The following is a 15,670-nucleotide window of genomic DNA, read 5'->3' on the forward strand; positions in this document are numbered from 1 at the left end:
TGGAAACTGCCACTCCTTTCCTTTTGGATTTTTATGGAAGCTTCATTACATAGGCACGATTGATTAAATCATTGACCACTGATGATGGATTAAACCTGCAGCTCCCCTCCCCTCCAAGAAATCAGGGAATGGGGGCAGCCCGGGTAGCTCAGGGGTTTAGCGCCGCCTTTGGCCCAGGGCCTGATCCTGGAGACCCGGCATCAGGTCCCGCATCAGGCTTCCTGTATGGAGCCTGCTTCTCCCTCTGCCTGTGTCTCTGCCAATCTCTCTCTCTGCCTCTCATGAATAAATAAATACAATCTTTTTAAAAAAATCAGGGAATGGGATTGAAAGTTCTAGCCCTCAATCATGGTTTGGTGTTCCTGGCAACCAGCTACCATCCATGGGTACTTTCCAAAATTTTTCTCTTTTTAAGATTTTTATTTATTTATTTATTCATGAGAGACACACAGAGAGAGAGACAAAGGCAGAGGTTGCAGCTGGCTCCATGCAGGGAGCCTGGCGTGGGACTCGATCCTGGGTCTCCAGGATCACACCCTGGGCCGAAGACAGCGCTAAACCGCTGAGCCACCCAGGCTACCCCAAAATTTATCTTATTAACAAAAACCTAGTCGTGGTGGAAAGGGGCATTATGAAAAGCAAGACACCCATTTCACTTTTATGGCTCTAAAGCATTTTCAGGAACTGAGAACAAGACACCCAATATTATGAACAAGAGACCCAATATTATGACAAAAGATGCCCATGTCACTCAGGAAATTTCAAGGGTTTTGGAAGTTATGAGCCAGGAACTGTAGAGGAAGACCAAATACACATATCTTTTTTTCATAAACCACAATATCATACATATCTACTCTACAATATTAATATTATGCTAATATCCACTAGGTATTAGAATGTAGTGGAGAAGCAAGTTGCCATTAAGAGCACTGGCTCTTGAATCAGACTACTTGGGTTCAAATCTATATGCTACCATTTCTTAGCTATACGACCTTGTGCAACTTATTTAACCTCTGTATCTCAGTTTCCCATCCACTTTTATGGAAATAATAACAGTAGCCACCTCATACACTGTTGTGAGAATTAAATGAATTTATACGGGTAAAGTACTTAAAATGGTACATATTAAGTAGTAACTATTATTAGCTTGACTATTACTATGGCACAGTAACAGATATGGTGTAGTCCTGGCACATACCCACAAAATAATAGATGAAAATAGAGATCAGAGGCAAATTTATGATAAACATAATATCTCAAATCAAAGGAGAAAAGTTACTTAGTACATGGTACTGAGAAAACTGACCCATAATATGGATTCATGACATAAATGTGAAAGGGAAGTTAATAGAGGTAAGCAAATGAAGATTTTTTTAACCTTAATATTAGTGAAATTATTCTTAAATAAGATACACACACACACACACACACAGAAAAAAAAACCACAAACCATAAGGTTCAAAAATAAAACCTTTAGCTACATCAAAATGGAGGATTTCTGGTCAATGAAGGGAACCAAAGACAAATTCACCAGTGACAGACTGAAATGTTTGTAGCATATGAAACTGACAGGAATATCTGAAGTACACAGGGAACTTGTGCCAGTTGACAAGAAAAAGATGTCACATCTAATAGAAAAATGGGCAAGAAATAAAAGGGACAAATGCACAGATGATAACAGATATATGGAGAGACACAACCTCAGGGAAAACCCTCAAATGATACTACGCCACTTGACTGACGCCTATCAGATTGGCAAAAAATGAAAAGTGGGATAATACCATGTCTTGGAGAGCGTGGAAAAATGCTCACTATCACGCCTTGTTGAGAGAAGGTAAGTCTGAACAGCCACGCTGGAGAGCAGGCAGGCAAGGGTTTGATGAAATTAAATGTGCATATGCCAAATGCCTCAGCAATCTCACTCCTGATTTTATGTCCTAGAGAAATGTTCACGCCTTTCACACCTGTTCATTAAAGTACCTGTGTGAACATGCTTATTAGTGGGTTGGCTGTGAATCTGGGGTATTGATGAACCAAAGCATCCATCACCTGGGAACAGATGAAGGCAACGTGAGGATGCGCGCAATGGATTGCTGTTCAGCACTCTGGAGCAAGGAGCTTTAGATGTACGCATAGTATGAAGGGATCTCAAAAGTAAAGTGCTGAATAAAAAAACAGAAGCAAAACAAGTTACATAGCACACACCAGTTGTATTCGAGTTTTCCAGAGAAACAGAACCAACAGAATATATAGAAATATATATATAAGAAGAGGTTTTTTTAAGATTTTATTTATTTATTCATGAGGGACAGAGAGAGGCAGAGACACAGGCGGAGGGAGAAGCAGGCTCCATGCAGGGAGCCTGATGTGGGACTCGAACCCAGGTCTCCGGGATCAGGCCCTGAGCTGAAGGTGGCGCTAAACCGCTGAGCCACCCAGGCTGCCCATAAGAAGAGATTTTATTCTAAGAAATGACTCACGTGATTATGGGGGCTGAGAAGTCCCGTGATCTGCCATCTGCAAACTGGAGAACCAAGTAAGCTGGTGGTTTAATTCAGTCTGAGTGTGAAGGCTTGAAAACCAGGAGCACCTATGTCAGAGAGAAGGAAAAGATGGATGTCTCGGCTCAAGCAAAACCCTTTTTTGGCCTTTGTAGTCCATCGAAGCCCTCAGCGGATTAGATGATGCAAGGCACTGGTCAGGAGAAATCGTCTTTACTCAGTCGGTGGATTCAAATGCTCATCTTTTGGATTCAAATGTTCCTCTCTTCAGGAGACATGCTCATACATATACCCAGAAATGATTTTAATGAAGTTTTTATGAACTATCTGGGCATCCCTTAGCCCAGTCAAGTAAACACATAAAATAAAGCATCACATTATTTATATAGGATTTTTACAAATATAAACAAAGACGTATACCAAATAATTAAAAACGAGTTCTTCTGTGGAGGAAGAGAATGGGAGACAAAGGAGGAAAAAATAAAGAGGAGAGCTTTGCATTATCCTGTACGCTGAAGTAGCACTAGGATTGGATCCAATTTCTGCACCTCAAGAAAGGTATAGTTGGCAGATAGATGATAGAGATAGAGATAGAGAGATATATGAGAAAGAGATAACATTCTGAGAATACCCACCCATCCATCCCCACGCATAACAACTGCTGTTATTTATCTTACACATTCAAAGTTTTCAGTTATGCTTTAGGTGTAAAAGCAGAAGCCTGGTACCACATCATTTAATACACTACTCCTATAAGTGAGTATTCCTATACTACTATCATCTTTTTTTAAAACCATTATTTAAGTAACCTCTACACCCCATGTGGGGATTGAACTCATGACCACAAGATCAAGTGTCACATGCTCCTCCAACTGAGCCAGCCAGGCACCCCCCTATACTATTTTTAATAAAAAGAAACTTGAAACTCTATGGTCAACTAATATTCGACAAAACAGGAAAGACTATCCACTGGAAAAAGGACAGTCTCTTCAATAAATGGTGCTGGGAAAATTGGGCAGCCATGTGCAGAAGAATGAAACTGGACCATTCTCTTACACCAGACACAAGGATATTTTCAAAATGGTTGAAAAGGGACGCCTGGGTGGCTCAGCGGTTGAGCGTCTGCCTTTGGCCCAGGGTATGATCCTAGAGTCCTGGGATCGAGTTCCGCATTGGGCTCCCTGAGTGGAGCCTGCTTCTCCCTCTGCCTGTGTGTCTGCCTCTCCCTCTGTGTCTCTCATGAATAAATAAATATCTAAAATAAAACAATGGTTGAAAGATCTAAATGTGAGACAAGAATCCATCAAAATCCTAGAGGAGAACACAGGCAACACCCTTTTTGAACTTGGCCACAGAAACTTCTGGCAAGATACATCTATGAAGGCAAGGGAAGCAAAAGCAAAAATGAACTTAATCAAGAAAATGAGCTTCTGCACAGCAACAGAAACAGTCAACAAAACTCAAAGACAACCTACAGAGTGGGAGAAGACATTTGCAAATGACCTATCAGATCAAGGGCTAGTATCCAAGATCTATAAAGAACTTATTAACTCAACACTCAAGAAACAAACAATCCAATCATGAAATGGGCAAAAGACAGGAACAGGAATCTCACAGAGGAAGACATAGACATGGCCAACAAGCACATGAGAAAATGCTCTGCATCACTGGCCATCAGGGAAATACAAATCAAAACCACAATGAGATCCCACCTCACCCCAGTGAGAATGGGGAAAATGAACAAGACAGGAAATCGCAAATGTTGGCGAAGACGTGGAGAAAGGGGAACCCTCCTGCACTGTTGGTGGGAGTGTGAACTGGTGCAGCCACTCTGGAAAACTGTGTGGAGGTTCCTCAAAGACTTAAAAATAGACCTGCCCTACGACCCAGCAACTGCCCTGCTGGGGATTTACCCCAAAGATACAGATGCAGTGAAACGCCGGGACACCTGCACCCCGATGTTTCTAGCAGCAATGTCCACACTAGCCCAACTGTGGAAGGAGCCTCGGTGTCCATCGAAAGATGAATGGATAAAGAAGCTGTGCTCTATGTGTACAATGGAATATTCCTCAGCCATTAGAAATGACAAATCCCCACCATTTGCTTCGATGTGGATGGAACTGGAGGGTATTATGCTGAGTGAAGTAAGTCAATCGGAGAAGGGCAAATATTATATGGTCTCATTCATTTGGGGAATATAAAAAATAGTGAAAAGGAAAAAAAGAGGAAAGGAGAGAAAATGAGTGGGGGAAATATCAGAAAGGGAGACAGAACATGAGAGACTCCTAACTCTGGGAAACGTACAGGGGGTAGTGGAAGGGGAGGTGGGGGGGAGTTGGGGTGACTGGGTGATGAGCACTGAGGGAGGCAGTTGGTGGGATGAGCACTGGGTGTTACACTATATGTTGGCAAATTGAATTTAAATTTTTTAAAAACATTAAAAAAGAAAGAAAGAAAGAAACACCACCAGAAAAGTTAAGTATTTGCCCCAACGTCTCTCAAAGAATAATAGTGGCAGAACCTGGGAATTAACCCTGCGTCCACGCACTTATCCATTAAAGTACTTTCTCCAGCACAAAGAAAGCTTGGTATTATTCACTTGCCTATTCATGTTATATTCAGTTTTGAGGTTATGGTTTTCTAAGCACCTAATTATAGGCTGTCTTCTCACATTTATGAACTGAATTCATTGTCAAACTTTTCCCTTCATAACTATCCGGAGAAACGGGCAAAGTTGACAAAGTTGTTCTTTCACATTCCTATTTTGTTGTCAAGGACGCTGACGCCCAGGGTTGGAGGAATGAGGCAGACGTCTTAATCCTGAGTCCTTTGATGAGTTAAGTCAGTGAAAAGTGTGGCTTTCAACATAGAAAACATATTTGCTCAGGAGTCTAGCAGTTGACGTGTATATAGTACATAAGATGTTCCATTCATTTGCTCTATACATTTACTAAATTTGATAAATATGTTGCTTCTTATCCTGGGGGAATTTTGTTAACCAGAAAGCACCAGTGAACATTTGATCAGAACTGCTAAATCCACACCCATAATCCGCCTGTTCTTCAGATCAGCAGCTTCCAATCAAATTGAATTGTCAAATACAATTCATGTGATACTTTTCGGGTTCATTTCACTACAAATAAATTTCAATAAGTGTTTCCTGGTGAGACTAATTGTCCTTTACAGAATCACCCTCTTGACAGACACCATTACACATGCAATTTCATCAGTGACTACTAACATTTGGGCAGTTAACATTTTTCTCAGCTTAAATTTGTACATTTTTCAATATTTTATTACCTACAGTCAGCCAAAAGAAAGAAAAATGAACATGTTTCGCTATTTACACTTCTGGAGCATATTCTCAACTGTATGCCATTTATTCCCATAAATCCTAATAGGACAAGATATTAATAACACTTGGCCTGCCTAAAAACTTGAAGAATGTAAAGCTGATAAAACAAACTGGAAACAATGCTGAGAATTAGCCAACAAAAAGTCATACTAAATAAAAGACAGTCTGAGTATCGTAAACAAAATCATATTACTAATTGAATCCTCATTCATCATTCCTTCTGATGAAATCTGCACTGATTTACACTTATAAAAACTGTCACTCATTTATTTTTTATGTATTTATTCCTCACTATGTTCCCAAGAGTATTAAAGACATTTAAGAATATTTAAGAACATGCACCTAGTATAGCAATATCAAATATGGGTAAAAATCAATTGAGGCATATTTAACTATATAGTAAAGCAAGCTGAAGCCAAGCCTGAAGGGGGGGTAACACACAAAATGTTATGAAATCCATAAACTAGGTGTGTCTAGGATTCACAGCAATCAATATCAAGAAGAGATATAATTTGGAGCACCTGGGTGGCTTAGTCCATTAAGTATCTGCCTTCAACTTGGGTCATGATCCCCGCCTGAGTCCTGTGATCAAGCCTGGCTTTGGGTTCCCTGCTCAGTGGGGAGTCTGCTTCTCCTTTTCCCTCTACCCTTTTCTCTCCTCCCACCCCCCCCACCCCGCTTGTGTGTGTGCTCTCTCTCTCTCAAATAAATAAAATCTCAAAAAAAAAGATATATGATTAAACACAATGTTCTCAGTATCCACCAAATAAAAACTAGTTTTGCAGGAGAAAATACAACCAAGGATCCTCAAAGAGAAGGCCTTGTGTTGCTAACAATTATGTTTTTCCATGTATAAATCTTATGAGTCAACTTTTTAAAAAGGTAGTTTGCCCCTGTTTATTTAATTTTTGCCAATCTATCCATATTTCTATTTCTAGGAATTAATCTGAAAACCAATTCTAAATTCTGAACAATATGCAGATACAAAGATATTTATGACAGCATTATTTACAATAGCCAAAAAACTGGAACCAATCTGAATACATAACAATAAAAAGGAAATCAACTATATCCATGCACTAAATGACTTTCAATTAAATATGTTACTGTAAAAATATTTATGATATTTGAAATGTTCATCAAAAAGTACAAAAAAGTTTGTGTGACTCCAAGTTTGTCCTTAAATTATATACATGTATATTTAAGGATAAACAAAACAAAAGGTTAAACCAAAAATTGTATTAATAATCTCTGAGCTATATAAGAAAAGATAAATTTTACTTTGATCTTTGGAATTTTCTCTTCATGAAATTTTTGGAATCAACATGAATTATTTCTGTAAGAAAAAGTAACTTAAAAATAGTTTGAGAGAGGGGTACCTGGGTGGCTCATTCGGCTGAGTATCTGCCTTCAGTTCATGTCATGATCCCAGTGGGGAGTCTGCTTCTCCCTCTCCCTCTGTCCCTCCCCCCTGCTTGTGTTATCTCTCTCTCAAATAAATAAAAAGAAAATCTTTAAAATAATATAAATAAATAAATAAAACAATAGTTTGAGGGATATATAATATTTGGGGACTTTCTTACATAATGACATTGGTACCTATCCTCTGCAACTCAATGTCTTGGCCTATCCCAAGCAAGAGATCCCCCAAATGACAGAACCAAAATCTGAACCCAAGTTTTCTGCTTTTCAGTCCAGTTTATGCAGCTCCATAACATGACTTCAGTCCGGTATGAAAGTTAGGCCTACTGGAAGTAATTAATGAATATAAGGCAGTATCTTCTCTGTAATATATGACCACGATATTTAATTTTTTTCTAAGTAAAAGTTGTAGGCTGACAGTTGATTGATAGTAATTTTTTTTTTATGATAGTCACAGAGAGAGAGAGAGAGAGAGAGAGAGAGAGAGAGGCAGAGACATAGGCAGAGGGAGAAGCAGGCTCCATGGCACCGGGAGCCTGACATGAGATTCGATCCCGGGTCTCCAGGATCGCGCCCTGGGCCAAAGGCAGACACCAAACCGCTGCGCCACCCAGGGATCCCTAGTAATTTTTTATTAAAAGATGTTTTTTTTTTTCAGATAGAGTACAGAAGGTGGAGGGACAGACAGACAATCCCAAGCAGGCTCCACACTCAGCCACTCAGCGCAGAGCCTGACAAAGGGCTTGATCTCAAGACCCTGAGATCACAACCCGAGCCAAAATCAAGAGTTGGACACTTAACTAACTGAGCCATCCAGGTGCCCCAAAAGACTTAACTTTTTAGAGTAGTTTTACCTTTACAGAAAAATTGAACAGAAAGTACAGTGTTCCCATATACTTGCTCTCCAACTATTCCATCCTCTCACAATTCCCCATTTATTAGCATCTTGCATTGGTAGGGTACATTTGTTACAACTGGTGAAGCAATATTGGTTTTGTTTTGTTTTGTTTTGTTTTGTTTTGTTTTGTTTTGTTTTGTTTCCAAGTAAACCCTACCCCCAACATGGGGCTTGAATTCACAACCCCGAGATCAAGAGGCGTGTGTTCTACAGACTGAGCCAGACAGGCACCACTACACTGCTTCCAATTTTTGGCAATTATGAGTAAAGCTGCTAAAAAACATTTATGGGCATGTTTTTTATGTGGACATAAGTTTTCAACACATTTGGATAAATATCAAGGAGTGCAATTGCTGGATTATATGGTAAAATTATATTTAGCTTTTTAAGAATCTGCCAAACTATCTTCCACAGCAGCTGTGCCATATTGCATTCCTATGAGCAATGAATGGGAGTTCCAGTTGCTTCATAGACTCCACGGCAATTGGTGCTGTCAATTTTTTTGAAGTTTAGCCATTCTAATAGGTGTGTAGTCATATCTCGTTGTTTTAATTTGTATTTCTCTAATGATGAATGAGCAACTTTTCATATGCTTATTTGCCATCTGTATATGTTCTTTAGTGAAGTGTCTATTCAGATCTTTGCCTTTTTAAAATTGGGTTGTTTTCTTATTAAAGAGCTTTAACTATTTGTAACATTTCAACACAAGTCCATTATCAGATATAATGTGTTTTGCAAATATATTCTCTCAGTCTGCAAATTTTTTTCATCCTCTTAGCAGTGTTCATACAAAGGAAGTCGGGCTTTTTGCTGTTGTTTTTAGTAAACTCCACATGCAGTGGGGGGCTTGAACTCATGACCCTGAGATCAAGAGTTGCATGCTTTACCAAATGAACCAGCCAGGAGCCCAAGAGAAGGTTCTTAAATTTTAATAAAATTTTAATAAATTTAATAATTTTAATAAAATCCCATTTATTTAATTTTTCTTTCATGAATAATACTTTTGTTGTTGTACCTAAAACCTCATCATCCAGCCTTGGATGTCACTTAGATTTTTCTCTCATGTTATATTCCAGAAGTTGTATAGTTTTGCATTTTATATGTAAGTCTGTGACTTACTTGGTATTAATTTTTGTGTATTTTTGCATGTTATGTATTTGTTCTTTTTTCTGAATTCACACTCAATAATCACAGCTTTTAGCAGTCCTGATTATTTTCTCTTATCAATTTTATTAAATAATGAGATGTATGCTTATTATTTTTCAAGACTTCTACTGTTTTTCATTTCTATTTTTTTTAAGATTCTATTTTTTTAAATTTTTTTAATTATTTTTTTTTAAGATTCTATTTTTAAGTAATCTCTACATTCAACCTAGGGCTTGAACTCCCAACCCCAAGATCAAGAGCTCCATACTCCTCCCCCTGCGCCAGCCAGGTGCCCCTCATTTCTATTTTTTAACTAAATTAAAATAAGCAAAATTATTTTTAAATTATTGCACTAACACTGTAGAGCAAATAAAGATGATGACAATAAATAAGGTGACCAGTTGGCTAGATGGAGACACCACCATGCCATGATCTGAAATGTTAATTGGCTGAAATATAACCATCTTACCTGAGAATAGAGACATTTTGGGGATCTTAATTTTAATAAAGTCCAACTTAACAATTTTTCTTTTATTGATGATGCCTTTAGTGTAGTATCTAAGAAGTCATTACCAAGCCCAAGGTCACCTAATTTTCTGCTATGTTATCTTCTAGAAGTTTTATGGTTTTGCATTTTACATTTAGGTTTGTGATCTGTTTTGATTTTTGTGAAAAGATTAATTTTTCCATGTAGTTGTTCAGTTATTACAGCACCATTTGTTGAAGGGGTTACCCTTTCTATAGGTAGTAGTTATACATATTTATTATTTCAATTAAAAATGTTATTTTAAGTCCAAATTAAATGAGTATTACAACCATGTTCTCACCTCTAGATTCACACCACTAAAACAGTGAATTTCTTATCTGTCTCCCACACTGAGCTCCAAGCTTCTCTAAGTAGTGATCCAGTCTTTTTTTTTTAGATGTGATCCAGTCTTATTCACCATGATATCCCTAGTACCGAGCAGTGTCTGGTACATAATAGGAGCTCAACACATACTTAAAGAAGGCATGAATGCCCCATTTCAGTGCTAATACAAATGTAATACCAGTTTTAAAGTGTTGAAGTGATTTAATCAAAATTATTAAACATTCAGGTATTTCTGAAAATTCACATGGGATTGTGAGTTGTGATATAACCATCTACTGTGCCTAATTCACCTTCTTATCCCTACCTACCACTGAAAATATTAAATTCAAAATAATGCATGAAAAGCTACAAAGTTGAAATGGCTCTGTAAACCAAGGATATCAATAAATGTCAATCTACAAAAAGAATTACCCTTAGAACAGATGGTCCTAACTGAAATAAAATACTTAGAAGCCAATTGATACCTAACCTTCTGAAACACGAGCACAGAGGGAGGAAGAACAGAAGCCTCCACCTACCCACACCTCTTATCCCACTATCAGGGAGTTGCAAGACTGAACTGAGCACCATGAACATGGAATCTCACTTTCCTTGTAATTGGGACCTGCTTTCTGAGCCACTCAGGAATGTTTCCTTTTCATCCCACTTCTGCTCCCAATGCAGCAGAGATGGATTAAAACAAGGGGGTGACTGGTTGGTGGACACTGAGGGGGGCACTTGACGGGATGAGCGCTGGGTGCTATTCTGTATGTTGGCAAATTGAACACCCATAAAAAATAAATTATTTTAAAAAAAGAAAGCTGGCAAACATTAACCAAGCAAACGTAAACCACATATAGGAACAACAAAATTATTTGCAAGACAAAAAGTATTAAATGAGAAAGAGTGTCATTTTACAGGATAGCCATGGCTTTTTACATAGCAAATGTGTGAAACTGGCATCTGCCTAGAAATGGAAGAAAATGACAAAAAATGCACTTACTAAAGGTTTTTTAAAAGATATTTAAAAATGTATTTGAGAGACAGAGAGAGAGAGAGCATAAGGGGGGCAGGTAGGGGCAGAGGGAGAGAGACAAACAGACTCCTCACTGAGTGAGGAGCCCAACATGGAGCTTGATCCCAGGACCCTGAGATCATGACGTAAGCCGAAGGCAGCCACTTAACCCACTGAGCCACCCAGGTGCCCCACTAGAGTGTTTTTTTTTTTTTAACAGCCCTACTCTGACAAATAATCAGACCAAAGGGGAGAAATTATATAGGAGAGCGGTCACCAATATTTTTCTGTAAAAGGGCCAATACTAAATATTTTTGGCTTCACAGGCACTATGCAACTCTGCCACTGTAGTACAAAAGCAGTCATAAGATCATGCATAAATGAATGGGCATGCCTGAGTTCACATAAAACGTCATTTACCACACACGTGGCCATCCAGATTTACCTCATGGGCCATAATTTGCTGACTCCTGATACAGAATATCTAACAAAGATAATTCATAGGTATGAACAAATACACTGCAAACACTGTTGACCAATTTTTTTTTATTTTACTTATTTATTCATGAGACACACAGAAAGAGAGGCAGAGACATAGGCAAAGGGAGAAGCAGGCTCCCTGTAGGGAGCCTGATACGGGACTCGATCCCAGGAGCCAAAGGCAGATGCTCAACCACTGAGCCACCCAGGTGCCCCCACTGTTGACCAGTTTTATAGAATATAAATATGATATCAACACTATATTTATAGAAATACAAATATGCTTTTTATAAAAGCAACTATGACACAATTAGATGAAAAATCACTTACTGAGCCCCACCAAAAAAAAAAAAAAAAAAAAACCTCAGCAAATCTGTAAAAAGGAAAGGCCAAATTCTTTAACCATAATACAGTAAAAATAAAAGAAAACACATTTAAAACAGAACCTACCTACATGTTTGGGAAAAACAAAACTCCCTAATGAATAAATACTGACTTTAGGAGAAAACCAAAATTAAACTTCCAGAATATTCAGAATATGAGAATATTTCCCCATAACTATGCCAGCAATTGGATATATCAATCTTTTTTACCTTCACTAAATGATAGGTGAAAAACTATATTTGTTATTGTTTTAATTTGCATTATTTTATTTATTCATGAGGTTAAACATCTTTTACATGTTTGTTTTCCATGGTTATTAGAGAACAAGATACAGAAGAATATTTTCTCAGTGGATTTGAACATTGCACTCAATGGTGAAAAAGCAAATCAGGAATAAGTACTGCTTTGAAAATATAATCAAGGCACAAACACATGAAATGAAAATAAGTATAAGTACTAGGGCAGAAGATAAGAAATTATTTTATTTGTGAATTTTATGATCATAATTAGGAAATAAACTGGAAAACTATTAAAATGAACACTACTTACGACAGGCGCCACATGTTTCTCAGTCATATATTTTTTAAGCACAAGTAGAGACTTACCCAAAGAGATACAACATTGTAGTTCTTAATCTGAAACTGAGTGATTAAAGATAACAGAATGGATGACCCTGAAATGGACCAAACTACTCATTCATTCCATCATTCATTCATGTGCTATGCTTCAGTCACACTGGCCTTCTTTCGTTCTTTCCCTTCTTCAAGAACATATAAGCTCCCTCCAATCTTCACATCTTTTTACTTTCCTATCCCTCCCAATCAAAACTTCTTCCTCTCAAAAAAAAAAAAAAAAAAAACACAAAAAAACAAAAAAACTTCTTCCTCTCTACTCTCTGTCTGGCTTCTTACTCATCTTTTCATGTCTCAGCTCATCTCTTCAGAATCTTTTTTTGGCCATTCTGCCTAAGACAGCCACCATACCACCACCACGCTTCCCTGTCCCAGTGATGCTCAAAATGTGTTCATTCACCACCAGCATGAACATCACCCCCAAACCTACTCTGAGGTGGGCCCCGGCAATCTGGGTTTTAACAAATCCTTCAAGTGATTCTGATGTGCCCTCCATTTTGCGAACCAGTGCTCTATTGTGTTGTCCTGCTTTATTTTATTCAGAACACTTGTAATAACCTGAATTTGTCTTAACTATCTTTTTTTTTATGTTTCCTATCACTGGAATGTAAGTTCCATGATGCATGAATCTTTGCTTTGTTTATGGCTGTATCCCCAATGCCTAGATCAGTACCTACCTGACACACAGGACGTACTAAAAAGTATCCATGGAAAAGCACACCAAAATACCACTGATGGCTGTGTCTGGGTGGTGAGATTATAGACGAATTTTATTTCCTTTACAATTCATACGTACTGTCTGGGTTTTAACCCATAAGCATATATTTTCTAACTACAAAAAACAACTTACATCATAAAATCACATGCCTATAAGTCTGCATTTCCAGGGGATGCCTGGGTGGCTCAGCGGTTAAGCGTCTTGCCTTTGGCTCAGGGCATGATCTTGGAGTTCCGGGATCGAATTCCACATCTGCTTCTCCCTCTGCCTATGTCTCTGCCTCTCTCTGTGTGTCTCTCATGAATAAATAAATATAATCTTTAAAAAAAAAAAAAAGGCTGCATTTGCCATATTGATAGCAACAGAGCAGTCTACTTTACCCTCTGTTGGAGTCCCATGATCTCCATGGCAACAAAGGCTGCACTATTATCTTAATATTGAATTTAGCATTATTAGGATAAGCTTCTGAGTAGTATCTTCAGGGGTGAGTAATTTGAAATCCAAGCCCCTACTTTTGGTAGCCCTTGACGGTTACATATGCAAATGACCTTTCAAATAACATGCAGGTGTTCTTACTCTTGCATCTAGGAGTTTCTAAAATGTCTCTTTTTAGATTAGACTATTTAAGTGATATCACTTACCCCAATCTAGTTTGTATAAATAATCCTGAGACCTACCGTAATAGCAACAATAACAAAATCAGCATACTCACAATAATTTCATCGTTTGATACAAATTCTTCCCCTGTTGAGGCATAATAGTCGGATTTTAAATTCTCTCAGGAAAGTTGTCTAACCGACATGAAACTTGAACGGTTCTTCTAAGAGAGGGTAGTTCTAGCAGAATAATACGCCCTGCTTTATCAAGACCAGAGATCTCTGCTCTGACTACTGTAAATACGATGAAATTGGTGTCACTTTGTGGATGGGATTTTTCTGGCATATATTTTCTCTCTCTTTCAATAAATGATGGACTCTATTTGGTCCTACTTCCACCATTAATTTCCTGTGCGACCTTGGGCAAGCCACTTAACTTCTCTGGACCTTGCTTTCCTCATTGGTAAAAAGAAGAGATTTTATTAAAATGAGCTCTTAAGCCCTTTCTAGGCTCTAAAGTTTACTGAGAGCCATGTCAATTATTCAAATTGAGATTTCACTGTGGCGGGTGCCACTTGCTCATGATTTAGTCAATATCAATTTAAGGGAACTAAGATTAAGAAAAAAAAAAAAAAGCCAGAAGGCAGTTTTACTGACCCTTGGCATACCTGACTTCATTATACACTTCTGATATATGCGACTGTTCATGAGCACAGAGGTAGAAGAAAAAAATGAGGCTCAGTGATAAAAAGCAAATGCGTGCTGCTTGATTACCCTGTGCCAGGCACTATTTTATGTGCTTTCCATCTATTTACCTATTTAACATTCTCAACAAGACTGTGAACTAGGGGGATCCCTGGGTGGCGCAGCGGTTTGGCGCCTGCCTTTGGCCCAGGGCGCGATCCTGGAGACCCGGGATCGGATCCCACATCGGGCTCCCGATGCATGGAGCCTGCTTCCCCCTCTGCCTGTGTCTCTGCCTCTCTCTCTCTCTCTCTCTCTCTCTCTGTGACTATCATAAATAAATAAAAATTTAAAAAAAAAAAAAAAGACTGTGAACTAGGGTTTAGTACTATCCCACTTTAGTGGTAAGGAAACTGAGGGGCATAGTGACATTACAAGGTCATAACACTGGTAGGAGTCAGAGCTATTATTCAAACTGAGGCAGGCTGATCCCAGAGTCCATGTTCCTATTTACCACATCCTGTTACCTCTAACCAGGCCAACGTTCCTGGGTTCCTTTTAGGTACTCACAGATGGCTTGTCAGGAGCTCAATGGTGATGTTCTCTTTCCTCAAGCAGTCACATGAGCTGTAGTGATACCTGCCCTTGGGAGGAGCAGACCCATGGCTTTCATAATTGCTTCTTGTCACCTACCCATCTCTTGGACTTCGGGCCCCTTCAATGAGCCTTTGGCTTGTCTCATCCCAAGACAGGAGAATGTGCACAAACACATATAAACACTGACATCCTCTCTAGAGTTTTGCATACATTTAGTGACAGAGCTCAGCTTTCTCTTTTTAAATTTTTTCCACATCAGTATGTTTGGTCTCCCTGAATAGATAAGGAGTTCCTTTGGGCAGAGATATTATAGACTGCATCATTTGTAACCCTCAGAGAATCAAATGTTTGCTGAGCATCTAGTCAGTGCCAGGCACGGTTTCAGGTCCACG

At 38.6% G+C, this 15,670-nt stretch overlaps 1 long non-coding RNA gene across 1 annotated transcript in view; it reads right to left on the reverse strand.

The window, feature by feature from the left end:
• Window positions 1-2,489: 2,489 nt before the first annotated feature.
• LOC140596283 (uncharacterized) overlaps window positions 2,490-15,670 on the reverse strand; it is an 82,076-nt gene continuing 68,895 nt past the window's right edge. Inside the window, exon 3 of the long non-coding RNA XR_011998326.1 lies at window positions 2,490-2,590. This is a non-coding gene — a long non-coding RNA (uncharacterized lncRNA). The remainder of the gene's footprint in view (window positions 2,591-15,670) is intronic.

This window comes from Vulpes vulpes, chromosome X, assembly GCF_048418805.1.
Source record: "Vulpes vulpes isolate BD-2025 chromosome X, VulVul3, whole genome shotgun sequence".
NCBI classification, from domain to species: Eukaryota; Metazoa; Chordata; class Mammalia; order Carnivora; family Canidae; genus Vulpes; species Vulpes vulpes.